We start from the raw sequence: 15844 nt of genomic DNA on the forward strand, positions 1-15844 counted from the left end.
CTAGTGCTGGGGTTACTGGTGTATGCCACAGCTACAACCACAGCCTCCCTCTTGCCTTTTTTTAAACTATCCATGCAAACCATGGCAGACATCTGATATTTTTCTTACATCTCCCCAAGGGCTAGTGATACCAAGCATCATCTTTCCATATACCTGCTGGCCATCATACTTCCTTTAAGAAAATCCTACTCAGGTTCCTTTGCACTCTTAACCCAGTCTCTCTCTCTCTCTCTCTCTCTCTCTCTCTCTCTCTCTCTCTCTCTCTCTCTCTCTCTCTCACTCTCTCTCTCTCCACATATATTTACACATATACACACAAACATATACACATACACACACATATATAGAATTGAGTTGTATGAGTTTCTCTTGTGTTTCTAACATTAACAACTTACTGTGTGGTTTGCTAATGTATCTTCTTCTGTGAAGATCCATTTTATTTCTTTCATTGTTCTCTATGCTTTGCTCTCTAGTTGAGTGTATTCTTGCTTTTGCCTGCACTCTGGATGCGATTTCAAAAACAGTTGTTACAAAGTCCAATATTTAGGAGCTTTCCTCTTATATCTTCTTCAAGAGTTTTATATCCTCAGGTCTTACATTTAGTCTTTATTTTGAAGTTATTTCTCTGTGTGATAGCAGATAAGGGTATATTTTATTTCTTTAAATGTGGTTATTAGTCACTAACTTCTTGCCATATTTATTGAAAATTCTTGCCATATTTATTGAAAAGATGACCCTTGTCCAGTGCATCTTCTTAGTGACGCAGTAAAATTAGTTCACTATGTACTCTTTAGCTTATCATTTCTAAGCTGTATTCTGGTCTATATGTCTATGTTAATGCCAGTACTATATTGCTTTGAGCAATATAAACTGAAATAATTGATTTAAATTAAAACCAGAATGTGTGATACTGCCAACTTTATTTTTTTCTCCAACTCATTTGGCTAGTTGGATATTTCGTGTTCCCATGCAAATTTTAGAATGTATTTGTCTGTATTATTTTATTTTTATTCATGTACCTGTGTGTATGTGTCACATGAAGCATGGATATGTGGAAGCCTGAAGAGAGTGTTAGATTCCCTGGAACTAAGGTAAAAAGGTTTATAAGCTTTCTGACATGGGTGCTTGTTAATGAACCATTTGCAAGAATAACAAATGTTCTTTCTTAACCTTTGTTCCATCCCCCCCAACCCCTGATTTTTTTGTGTGTATGAAGATATTATATTTTTCATAAAAATTCTGTTGGATCTACATGCACTGTTTGAGCAGTATGTACATTTAAATAATATTTATTCTCCATCCAATGTCATATGTCTCCATTTAGTGTCATTGGTGTTAATTTTAATTTGGTGGTCGAGAAATGTCTATGTAGTTATAAGCACTTGTTCTTGCAGTGAGCCTGGAATCAGTCCCCAGAACTTACATGGCAGCTCACAACCATCCATAACTCTAGTTCCAGAGCAAATGAACTCCACAGGTAGCATAGACACATATAATGCACATACAAAAATTCAGGCAAAACACTCATACACACACACACACACACACACAAAATCTTAAAAACTTTTAAGTTTGAGTTTTAATTTATCAATCTTCCTTTCTACTAATTGTATTCCTCAATATTTTATTATTGATGTTATTATAAATGGCATTATTTTTTTAATTTTATTTCAAATAGATTGGTATGAATGCAAAGGATTCAACTGATTGTTGTGTGTTGCTTTTGCATCCTGCTCGCCTTAGAGAATTCACTCATTTTTAGCAACTTTTGTTGATTCTTTGTGATTCTCCACATAAGCTCATGTTGTATACAAACATAGTTAATGTGACTTCTTGCAGTATGATTTTATTAGTGTCTATTTCTTTCTCTTCCCTATGGGTTCTTGTGAGTATGTTATAGTACCAAAATATAGAGAGGTTTCACATCTTTTCCTGGGTCTTCGATATTTCTTGTCTCTCCCATTAGTAATAACAATGACGCTTTCTCTGTGATGTTCATTAATGCTCTTGAACATGTAGAAGAAACTTCTGTTTACACTGCTTTATCAAGAGTTTACAAATTCTGAAACACATTGTACTTTTTCATATGCTTTGGCTGCATCTACTGAAATGATAGTCTGGTTCTGACCTCCAACCCTTTGTGGATGGCTAAGGGTCATAGAACCTTGACTTCTGTCAGAATTGTATTTAGTTCTAAAGTAGCATTGAGAATCATTAAATGGCTTAGTCTCAAAGGCCATTCATAGGTCATTCTGATTGAAATTGAATCTGACAGTGAGATTGAAGACCAATATTTGATGGGCATAGATGTCTGTAAAATACAATTATTTCTTGCCCAAAATTAATTTAAAACTTTATCAATGCTTGTTTCTAAAATTTGAATGATGTAATATTTTTGTAAGTAGTTAAGATAAATTTGACATCACGTAGGCAACATATCCTAATTTGTGTCCTTTTGCTATCCTCTCAATGTCTTAGAGAGGGTAACAGAGCCTAATTTACCTGTGAGAATAATTGACAATTGGGATATCATGACAACTCACTGGGTAAAAGTAGGTGGGAACCTTGTTTGGTTATATTTGTTTTCCTCTTCCCCCCATACCTCTCTCTATTCATTACATACCCAGTTTTGTGTGTATATAACTCTACATGACATTGAAACAGATTGCTGTTTCTGACAAACAAGTAATAGTGAATAGCAGTGGCAATAGAGGGATAGCTCTGAGATTACGAACACTTTTTCTCTTGACGTGGTCCAAAGTTTACTTCACAGCACTCACGTGATGGCTCATAACCATCTTAACTCTACCTCCAGGGATCCAAAGGCCAGGGATCTATGTGCATGTGATGCACAGATTATATACACATACACACACACACACACACACACACACATGCACACATGCACAGGCATGCACACACACACACACACACAAACTTATACACATGAAATAATCTTTATGAAAAAATAAACATTAGGGTGCCGTATCAAAGGTGAAGGAATACTTATGGTTGTTCTTCAGTGACATTTCAGTTCAAATTTGTGAAATGCTATTTGATGTAGCACTCAAACCTTACACTAAAGAAAAACAGATACAGGATTTGATTTTTATAAAATTCTAAAAGAACTGGTGAAAGGAAATCTACGTACTTGAATCATGCTTTGTGTTCAAGAATTGGAAGACAATTTTTTAAGATGTTAATACTTTATGCTTAATTCAAACATGTATATGCTAAATTGAAAGAAAAAAAGATTAGCCCAGGCCTGGATTAGGAATGACCAACAGAGTTTGTAACACCCCATACTTTTTTTTGTAACCTGGATTATAATATACAATTCATTTCTGTAATATTATCTTCACAAAAATTTTGGTCACATCTTTCTGGATTCCAGCTCTGTTTACATATCAGAAAAAGTAAAGCAAACCTCTTAATCATAGAAATGAGGATATACTTCAAATACCCTGAGTTGAATTTTTCCTTTTTCTATTTTTTCTTGAAACAATTATATAAAATTTAAATGAAAGCATATAATATCTAATACTTTTTTGGGTTGTTTGTCAGGGAAATCTGAAAGATTCATAAAATAATAGAAATTTTGATGCTACCCTTAGATGTCTCCCAGAAGTTGAAATCAAATAATAATTATGTACATAATTTGAACACTGAATTTGGAGGATTAATGCTGAATGTTATCCAAAAATGTCCTCCCTTGGACTAACTTTCACAGTACTAGAAGGTTCTATGCAAACTGCCTAGGGAAAAAATCATTCAATAGTTTTACTCAGCTATGATGCCTACAAAACACACAAAAAATGACCATCATACCAAGGCCCTAAAAATGCAGTAGTGGCACATAAGTCTTGGCAGTAAACATCATTTGTCTAATTGGACTTAAGACCCACTCAAATGGAAGAAAATCATTCCTGGTAATGGAAACTGACACAATACACTAGAAGATTAATTACTTTCAATACTTCCTACAACCAATATAATTTCTAACTACATTTTAAATACTTACCCTTATACAAGCAGATAAGTATTGCTTTTATGCTTCATCAAAAAGGTTCCTATTGCATCAAAAACTACAGAGGATAAACCCATGGCCATTATGGAGATGAACATGGCAGCAAGTAGACAGAATGGGGTTGGGGCTGTAGCTGAGAGCTTGTTCATCTGCCAGTCCAAAAGGTAGTAACCTTTTTAGATCTTAAAGTCCATTTTAAGTGACATACCTCTTCCATCGAAACAACAAGGCCAAGACTCCTAATCCTTCCCAAAACAGTCCCATAAACTGGGTACCAAGCATTCAAATATATGAGACTATGGAACCATTTTAATTCAAGTCATCAAAAGGAAAATTACAGAAAAATATACCTGGTTGAAATTCCGAGAATAACTGACCATGAGGTGTCTACTCCTATGTGATATATCTACAACACACTCCCTACACCCAAAGTCCTAAAACATTGAAAGACCTGCTATGAATTTGTGCTAAAAATGTCCAGAGGAGCTACACCTATGAAATCTCAAAAATGTGGCTTCTTAGACAAAACCTGAAATATCATGTTAATTTCAATCCAACACAGATGGAATAAATCTCACCAGGGCCCCATCTCAACATGAAGAGCTGCACACAATTAACAGTGGCTGAGAGAGGAAGAATTAATCTTCCCCATGAATGAGCCTTCTAAATGGATATTCAATACCAAATGTTCAGCCTTAAAATGATATACACACATAACACTAAGTGGACTCAGCAGGTTGAATATATATTTTCTCATATATATAAATATATTATAACAATAACAAAAAAAGAATCCAAGAACTTACAAGGGAGTGGATAAAGGAGATATGGGAGGAGTTAAAAGGAAGACAGGAAAGACAAAATGATATAATCTTAATTAAATAAAAAACACTATAATACTAAGCTATACGAAAATATCTGCTGTTTCTTCTGACTACCTTGATACAAAGAATGATGATATTTTAAAACATAAGTAGTACTAAGAACAGAAATCAATGCTTCCAGTTTTCCAATATGATAAACGGTTCTTAAATGCTCCCTAAATAAGATTCTTTTGGAGTTGTTTGTTTTTGTTTTTTGGGTTTTATTTGTTGTTGTTTTTAATTTTTCCCAATCTGCTTTTATAGCATTTTAATTATATGCAAGTATTAAGGTCAGTTCTAGGTTGAGGAACTAGCAATACAATAGATGCAAATAGTTAAGGAACAAGCAAAATAATAAATACAAATAGTCAAAGAACAATCAAGGCAATAAAAAAATTTCCGTGATCACTCCCATGATCACTGTTTCTAAGGGCTTATCAGTATGACTAAAATATTTGAGCCTACTTCCCTGTCCTAGCCCAAAATCATTTTCATGCCTGAAGCCTACTTCTTTGTTATAGCCTAAGATTTAGATTCTTGCCTGATATTACTTCTTTATTTTAGCCTAAGATTTAGATTCCTGCCTGAAATTATTTCTTTGTTCTAGACTAATGTCAGATTTCTGCCAAGCAGCCCATTTCCTTGTCCTTGGCCAATGTTAGATTCCTGCCAAGCAGCCCCAAAAGCTCTCCACACCTCCCCCATTTTTATTTCATAAACAAGATTGAGTCTGTCTTAGGTTTCTGACAAGAATGCCTTCCTTATTTGTCATGGAATATGTGATATCAAAAGCAATGCACTTCTGCCTTAGGTTGGTAAGTCTCTCTTACCAGTCCTTGGCTTGCCACCCTGTTAAGTTAATAACTCTGTCTGGGGGTCCATTTTCAGTTTCAAGCCATGTACTTTGGCTGCCAACATGGTGATGTTGTTAAAGACAAGCTTTAACATGATGGGCAGGAATAAAAGTATTCCCAGGACAAAAAGGCCTAGTATAATCAGGCTATATATGCCATTCTTGATGCTTGACCAAAATGGAAATACTGACCTTAGGTCATGGGTAATTTTATCAGCAATATCTGCAGCATCAAAGCTCAACAGAACATCATTCTTTAAATTAATAATCTCACTACACAAAGTTAAAATATCCAGAGAGGTGTTAGAATTATGCCAAATACCCTGCAAGTGTCTTTAAACTTTTTCCTAATTATAACGACAATCATTGTAAATTTTAGAAGTAACACAGATACATTGGTATTTTGGCATGACACTCGAGATGGCTCCTTCCTCTTAACCTCTTAACCTCTGAACCTCCTTCACAGAGTCTTACTATGTTATACAGTATGATCCCAAACTATTTTTTATTTTAATTTTTACATTTGTTTCTTTATTTGTATGAGTAGGTTTCTGTATGTGTGTGTACATGTACATTCCTCAGTATGTGAGGACATAACAGTACAACTTGTTGGAGATGATTTTTTCATTTTACCATATGGGTCCTGGGGATCAAATTCTGGCTCACTGGAAAGGTCTTTTATTCTCTGAGTCATCTGGCCAATCCTGATCTTTTGAAGCAAAATAGCAAATTTTTGGGATTCTTTGTTTTGATATGTTTTTGTTTGGCTTTAGTCAGACTGAGTTATATCAATTCCTGGAATCTGAACTCAAGGTAATCTGTCCTACATATTGAGCCAGCTCATACATACCACTGAGCTACATTCCCAACTGCTTTTTGCATCTTTTCATAAACATTCTAAACCTTATATAAAAACCAAACATTCTAGGATGCTTTCTTCTAAGTCTTTTATTCTACTGAAAAGAAAAGTCAAAGTTAGAGGACACATCATAGACAATGTTATAATTCAGTTAAAAAAAATTACCAGAATCAGGATCATATAGTATTAGCAAAGAAAAGAAGCAAGAGTGAAACGAATACATGGCTCAAAAAAACTGACATATTAATGTAGAGCACTGTGGTTGAGAAAAGCACAACATCACAGAAATGATGATAGGACACCTTCCCAACATATGGTGCTGGGATATTTATATATATATATATATATATATATATATATATATATATATAAATTATATATGTGTGTGTGTGTGTGTGTGTATGCACACACACACACACACACACACATACACACACAACATCTAAGCATAGCCCTCATAGCTTACATAAAAATTAAGTCTATATTAGCCAAAGACATAAATGCAAAATCCAAAATTTTAGACTGGAATATAGCAGAGAAAAGTGATATGACCTAGACAGATTTTAAAATTCAATGTCAAAACTATGATCCATAAAACAAATGATGGGATGCAGTTCATTAAAATTAAAAGCTATCACTCCGTGAAATTCACAGCCAAATTGAGAATAGGTCAAGCTGCCCACTGAGGAAATATGCTTACAAATTACATATGTGAGTGATAAGTTATTTCAGGAAATATAATGGGTTTTAAAGCTCAACAATATGTAAATAATACTAGAAGTAAACTTCAGAATGTATTTTGAAGACACTGCTGTGTTTTCAGATTTGCAAGTGGAAAATAAGCATGTATGAAGATACTCACTTTTTTTAGGGAAGCAGACATTAAAGGAGGTAAATGCAGCTTTACAATTTGGGAAATAGGCAAGTCAAGGCAGGGACCATCTGAAAGAGAAAATTCTGCAGAAATGGAGCAAGAGGTACTCTCCTTTGTGCAAGTGACAATTCACTCAGTATCCCTATTTTTGAAAGTGGTGGAGCTTTCATTTACAATGCTAAATGGTCTTTCTATTCAATCCAGGGATTGTTTTCCAAGATCTCAACTGCCTCCTCTCTCCCCCATTTATATCTTTGACCCCTCCATGCTTTTCTATCTGTGCTGATGTATATGTGTGTACAGGTGTATGTGCTTGTATGTGAGTATGTGCCATGCGCATGTGAAGGCCAAAGGATAACATTGAGGTTAACCCCAGATACTGCCCACCTTATCCTGCAAGACAGGTTCTCTCCTTGACCAAAAAGGGGTTATAAATATGGACCAGACACATTGCTTTCACTCCAACCCCACTTGCAGATATTTACTTAAATAACTGTATGGCCTGTGTTCTTATACAAGAAAAATACAACTCAGTGCATGAATATATGGGGATGAATATACATGAATATAGAACATTCAAAGGATTCGTGGAGCAATAAAATTATTCTATATAATGTTATAGTGTTCAATACCCAAAACTATGAATTTGTAAAAACCATTAAATTTGCCTATGTAAACGATGAATGCATAAAAATAATCAGTGTACCTTCGAGAAATAAATGATTATAAGTATAGCACAGACAGGTTCACAAGATGAGCCCAAAGCTTCAGGCACCTACTCAAGAATGTGTTCAACGAATACCATGAATGGTGTTTTTAAGAGCCTTACGATGAGCCACAAAATGAATAACACAGTATTATATTATATAGTAAATATCTATGAATCTGTCTTGGTAAAAATCAAATACAGAAACTGAGGAGCTGGCTCAATAGCTAAGGATGTTTGCTGCTCCTTAAGTTGAATTGAGTTCAGTCCCCAGAACCTGTGTCAGGTAACTCTCAATCACCTGTAACTCCAGCTCCTGTAGTTCTCTTCTGAAATTTAAGGGGACCCCCATACAATAGCATATGCTTTCATAGACACACATAGACATTAAAAAAAAAATAAATACAGTACATGCGAATGGATGAAAACAAACAACTCTCTCACACAGAGAAACTCCTGATGCATCCTGAATGTTCTTCTAAGTGCTGGCACATATTGCCTCTCCTCCATGTGAGCTGCACATAGAAAATTCTCCCACAGAGGACAGCATGGAAAGCAAGGTCAAAGAATCTGCTAAATATGGAAAAAGTTGAGAAGCATCTCTTCCACCAACTAATGAAGATGCTGATCAAAGTGTTGATGACAAGCTCCATTGACAGTATGTAAGGACAAGATTTTGCCACTGTGACCTTCCTCTTACACCTTACTATAGTAGCAAACCAATTAAACATGAGAACATCAGACAAGTTATACCCGAGGGACATTTCACAAGACACCTTAAGACACCTATTTCAAAGCAGTACAGAAGTTCACAAACAGGGTAAGGCTGAACACATTTTACCCTAGAAAATCCTGAGGAAATAGGATGCCTCAATGTGAGAGTTAGACTGGAAAAGTAAAAAGACACTGTAGGAAAAAGAGTGGACATATACATATGTCATTAACTCTGAGTTACCAATAAAACATCGGTCTCATATTAGGGACTGAAATAAAAGCACTTCTCCTTGGTGTTATTTAGCCAAGAGCAATTCCAGATTTGAATTGTGTACTTCATGCTCCATTTCTTCTGTCCCGTCTGTTTGTTGGATGAGTCTGAACCTGTACCTGATGGCTGTCTTGTGAATCTGTCCCTACTTTGTCTTTTATCTATTTCTTTCCCGATCAAAGGACTTTGTTCTGTCTTTATTGACTAGCACTAAAAACATCTCACAGGGAAGGAATGAGATACTTTACAGAAATCCTTGACAGAGTTTTATAAGGGATTAAGTCACTGGCTCCAAGTGATCCAGAAGACAAACATCACTGTTTATCAACTAATATCCATAAATGCTGCTTTCAACTATTATGATAGATTTTAGAAAACTGCTTTTAACTTCTGTACTTGATGCTTTCAACAAATTGTATCTGTGCATTATCTGGGTCAGGGCCATGAAAGAGTACATAATTTTAAGATTGCAGTTATGCATTAGCTTAGGTTGTAAAAGTTGATTACATTGGAAATCCAAGGCAAGTAAAATTGGTTGTCACACTGTTCTCTTAAAGATAGGTTAAGCAAACAGTCTGAATACACAGTAGAATAGCAGTCTTAAGTCTTAAAGGACTTCAAGTATCTTATTAACTCTGGCTGTGAGGTCCAGAAAAAGTTCCAGTATCTCAGCATTTAAGAGATATTTTCATAATATTGCATTGGCACAGATGCCAGTTATAATGTTGTATTGAGAATGATCTCCAACAGGCTGGACTAGAGAACTTGTTACTGTGTGTACAGGAAGTTTACAGTCTTGTACTGCTGCTTGACTCAATCCTGGCTGCTTAGAATCATCCTTCTCCATTATTCTAAGAAATTTTTAAATTCTTATTGGCACAGCCATCTTGTGTTTGTTTTAGATTAACGTTAACCCTTTCTGGAGTTATGATTGGTTAATACATATTTATTGAATATTAGAAGAATGTTTTTAAATTCCCAGATGAAATTACTATTTTAACATCAGAAGTTTTAAGGTCCAACAAAGTGGAAACTTATCATTCTGCTCATTGAAAGCATTCTTTGGGTGGGCACGTTGGGAAACCTCAGAAAATTAATGATCACTAATTTTGCATAACACAGCATAGAAACTAGAAACCATGTTTTTGCATACAGTCTGTCCTTTGGATCCATTAGAATCACAATAAAAAGCATGTGACTATAAAATATGAGACCAAAACCAAACATAAAAAGTGAATTTTGGGGCTTTCTATTTCTATTTCTAAATATTAGAAATATTTCTATTTCTATTACTGAAGGACTCACAATCTTCATAGGAAAATTGATGCCCAGGTAAAAGAGATTTTCAGATCCTAGACATCATAACTGAGAAATTAATTTTTCCTGAAGTTTAACCTGGTGACAAGCAACTCACAGAATTTAAATGAACAAGGTGAGAATGGAGCTGTCACCTGTATCAACAAAGTCCCAAGTGACAAGAGACTCAAGGTTTCTTAAAGTCTGGGGCTGGAGGCAATATAGTTGGTAAATCACCCAAAAGATCTGGTCTCAGGCACCCATAAAGCTTCAGGTGCATCAGAGAGCTCTCATAATCCTTACACTGAAAGGGAAGAAACAGAAGAATCCCTGGATCAATGGCAGGCATCTTAGACAAATACAGAAGTTCTAGGTTCACTAGGAGACTTTATTTCAATATGGAAGGTGGAAAGCCATCAAGAGAGACACCCAGTGTTGATCCCTGACATTCTCACACAAACACATATGCAAGCACACCCCACTCAGGTGATCATGAACAAGCATATACATATTATACACACACACACACACACACACACACACACACACACACACAGAAAAAGAGAGAGAGTGGGGAAAAGGGAGAGAGAGGGGGAGGGGGAGAGGAAGAAGGAGAAGGAGAAAGAAATAAAAGAATGAAAACCTAAGGGCTCATGGCATGTAATCAAGGAACACCGAACAATGTCAAACAGCCAATTACATTTTAGGAAGCTTGTCCCAATATCCAATGAGGATGAGTGTAGGGCTGCACTGATCATCATCATCCAACAATGGTAAACTAAGCATTTCTGTTTAGCCAGTTCTGAAAAGCTAGGAAACTGAAAGTAAAAATGAACTTCTTATACTTTCATCTGTAATAAATTGAGAGATTATTTTTTAGAGAGATTTTAAAATTAATTTTTGGTCATCACTCAAATAATAGATTTCATTTTCACATGCACATATGTATCTTTATACTTTTTGATGTGCACTTTTATTAATTTATTTATGTACTCACTTTACATACCAATATCAGCTCCCCTTCTCCCAGTACCCCCTCAAATAGCCCCCCATATTGCTTCTCTTATTCATTAACCTATACTTCCTTCTCCCACCTCTTTCACCTTCCCTTGATCTCTAAAATCCTCCCAAATATTTTCTCTTTCATCATTCATGACACACATATTCCATTATCCTCTTTTGTTTGCCCTTCCCCTTCCTCCTGATCATTCCCTCTCATTTTATATTATCTTTCTAGTTTGATGCCTACCCTAAAACATGCATATATGATATATATATGCATATTTATGTATATATATATATATATATATATATATATATATATATATACACACACACACACACACACACACTCCATATGAGGAAAAATGTGTGAGATTCTGTTTCTGGCTTGCTTCCGTCTGAAATTCAAAGGTTTCTCTGAGATCTTTTCTGCAAAGCTCGTCTCTCTTTTATCACCATTTCCTCACCAGAATGGAGATTTTATTGAGTGGGGACAAGTGTGAATGGTTGCTTTGCAAACTGATTAGAAAATTCCTAGCTTACATGGTGCCTTGGATTTTCATTTCCTGGCTAGATAGTTAAGACTCTCCCATTTAAACAGTGAGCGGCTTCCCCTTTCAAAGCCATCCCTGCTTTAATGGGTATACACCGTGAAGCCTAGATTTTGCAATAAAGGAGAATCTAATTAGACCTTTCAATTCAGAAAGGCGGCTAAACTCTTTTGCTTCAACATAAAAATGTTCAGTAAAACCTTTCCCCCCTTCTGTAGTGAAAATAGCAGTTATCTTTAAGAGAGAAGAAAAGGCACAAATTATCCCACCTCCACTCTCAATTCAAGCATAAGTCAGAGGCAGCGGACCCAGCCTCTTTGCCTTTCCACATCAGAAGGAAGGTGAATTTCAAAATCTGAGGCAGCAACTGAGAGTAAGACTGTGGAGGAAAAGGCATTGCCAGGGCTTTTAAGCCCTTTACACCAACTCGAAACGCCTTCGAGTTAAAAGCATGAAAATTGCAGTACCTACTTCAATAAGCAAGTCGCTTAAATATAATTTTTGGCACCACATACATATTCACAGAGAAAATGAGTTGAGAAAGACAGTTTGTAGTTTTACAAAAGGAAAAGCGTAAAATTTTAAATATTCTCACCCATGTCTCTTCAGGAAAAGTAATATCATTTAAAAATAAAAAAGAAAGAAGGAAAAGTAAACTGTTAAGTAGGACTTAGCATCAAGGGAACTTTGAGAGAAAGGGTAGGAAATCAGCCCAAGAGAAACTTTCCTCATTCACATGACAGGAGGCCTGTCTACCCTGTAGCCAAAAGATACTGTGGGAGTAAAGGAGGTGGCAACAATTCTTAAAAAGATTGGCTTGTGACACTTCAGAAGAAAATGAACTTGATATCCTGGATCACAGAGAGTTAAAAGCATGCCATCCTGTCCTCATAGAGCACCAGGGCTACCACAGACACTGTGACTCTAAGACCCTACGGTTCTTGTAATTATGTAGAAAAGTGTGTGTGTGTGTGTGTGTGTGTGTGTGTGTGTGCTTGTTTTCTTACTTGGGAAGAGTAATGTAAGGGGCTAATAGCCTAGAGGTCACACACAGCAGTTGAATAATAATCCCCTCCACTGGTGAGCAGTGGTGTCAGTGTGACATATTACTAGGTCACAGTACACTGAATGATTGAAAAGAAGTCTTTAGAGGTCACTCACAATTGCCTAAAAGCAATGATAGGCTTCCAAAAGGCAAAAGAGGCGCTTGGTAGATAGGCAGATGCTTATGAATGCCAGATGTTATCACCTCCCTTGTTATCCTAATACATAAGTCCATGGACTTGATACCTCAGTTTCCCTGTATTTCTGAGAAAGTAGAAAACTTATGTTAGTGAAGTAAAAGGGGACTCAACCTTACTTCACTTTCAGTACTGCTTTCCCTATGTACAAACTGACAACCACCTGACAATTTACAGAAAGTCCTCAGATAAAGTCTAGAGTAAATGGCAGTTAAAGGTGACATAGGCTAAAGGGATCATTTCTTGGGAAGGATGCCCTCGACTCAGCTTCCCTCGATTTTCTGTTATAAAGTCAGGTTTTTATTCACTTTCATGTCAAGGAGAATTCTTTTTTAGTACTTTATTTTTGAGATTATAATATAATTGCCTTTCTCCCTTCCTGTTCCTCTCTCTAAACTGTGCCATCTACCTCTCTGACACTCCTTCAAATTCAGGGTCCTTTTTTTGGTTAATTATTATTGCTTACTTATATTTATGTTTATAAAAGATCCCCATTTTGGATAAGGGAAAAAGAGTTTTAGAAACTCTTTTGTGGAATGGAAGATCTGGTCTTACTCCTGGCACAGCAAAGGTGACCTTTAGTAATCTGCTGGTAACCTACTGATTTGCAAGTACCTGAAAAGACAGAGAAGAGCACACAGTAAAAGTCACCAAACTTTGAATGTCCTTGATGCTTATGGAGTCTTAAATTTGGAAACCTTTACATATTTTCAAAGTTGGTACATAAGACTACATTATTTTTTGTAGTACTATTACAATGTCATACCAATTTCTCATAAAACTTTACTGAAATAAACCTTAAAGTTCTTTTACAACTGGGGCTGCCACCATCACTACCACTGGTAAAATTTCATCTGTTGGTTTGCCTCTACATCATGAGTCATGACTGAGTCCTAGAGAACAGTTACACCATGTAGCAATGCAAAGTGACAAACCCAAAGATTATGAATAGAAAATCTTTCAATTATAAAATCATTTTTCTTAAACCCACCCCAAAGCAGTATTTACTTATATATTAACATAAATAGAGAAAACTACTATGGTTATGCAGCCAAGCAGGATAAGGCGGCCAGGATGTTGCCTTCAGTTAAACATAAAGTCATTTGAAATGTGAACATGTCTACTGATTACTTCAACTATGAGTTCAGAAACCCACTTGTGAAAAAAATTTTTGTTCAGTTTGCATTCTGGTGAACTTCCATTGTTTGGTTAATAGAGCCTAGAGTCATCTGAGGAGAGAAGCCTCACTTGAGGAATTGCAGAGAAAGGTGTATCTGTGGCCATACCAACAAGGGGTTGTTTTTACTGTTCATTGATGTAAAATGCCCAGTCTACTATGGGTAGTACTATTCCCTTGGCAGATGGTCTTGAGCTGAATAAAAATGCTAGCTAAGCATGAGTTTGCTGTGAGGGAGCAAGAGAGCAAATGAAAGAGTGGGCCAGCAAGTAGCTACTTCATGGTTCCTGGGTTTAATTTCTACCCTGATTTCTCTAAATGATAGATTATAACCTGAAAGTGTAAGACAAATAAACTCTTTCTTCCTTAAGTGACATTGGCTCAGAATATTATTTCACAACAGAAAAAGAAACTAGAACAGCATGGAATTGTTAAAGAAATCTCATTTGTAAATGTTCTTTTTCTTCCGGTTGCTGTGATTGTCTCCTGTAGGATACATGATAGAAGTTCTTCAAGGGTATAGAAATACACACACATCCAGCAGAATATGCACTTTTCTGAAGCATCAATTTAAAAGAAATATTTTGTCATCAGTCTTAAAGTCCAACAAACATTATGTGGTTTGGGGATTTATTTGGAAAATATTACAGGCATGAAGATTTGAAAAGAGCAAACTACTAGAATAACAAACCTCAAAAGGTCCACATCTAAGTAGAAAAAAAATGATGCACAAGCAGACTGTGATGTTATTTTTAAACCCAGCATCCATTCGTATAAACCAAGGAGAGCAACCTCCATGTTCTTCCTATCAACGCATTTTATTTTGTTACCAATATTTGTGTGATTCTTGGAAGAAAATTCCTGATGCATCAGTCCAAGAGCAGACTTCACTATTTATCTGTTAAAATATACATTGTTGTAGAATTTCACAATTTTTTTTCAAATGAGTAAATTGATTGCTTAAGCTAGAGAGCTGAGCCCTAATGGTGCCACAGGAGAGTTACAGACTATCATGAGGACGGTTAAAATGAGTGGATGAGTTGGGAGGTAAGATGATAATCAAACTGTGGCTAATGTCCAGAGAGACATCTAGTATTTCATTAGTTTCCCTTTTAGGCTTGAACCCTTAAAAAATTACTCTAGAAACTTAAAGAGTTTGGATTAAGAAGTTAAGGGCCCAGATTACTCTTGTGGGGAGCCAATTTTTATTTCCCAGCACCCAAGTCAGATGGGTAAAATCTTACTAGAAGTTAGCTCCAGGCAATCCAATTTCTCTGGCTTCTTTGAGTACCCATAGTCACATGCACACACCACATTCACATGTACAAACCACACACACATACATATACAAACATGCATGCACTCACTTTCAGCAAACTACTAAAAGAGAGAACAACCTCAAAATAATAA

Source organism: Arvicanthis niloticus, chromosome 8 (genome assembly GCF_011762505.2).
Source record: "Arvicanthis niloticus isolate mArvNil1 chromosome 8, mArvNil1.pat.X, whole genome shotgun sequence".
NCBI lineage: Eukaryota > Metazoa > Chordata > Mammalia > Rodentia > Muridae > Arvicanthis > Arvicanthis niloticus.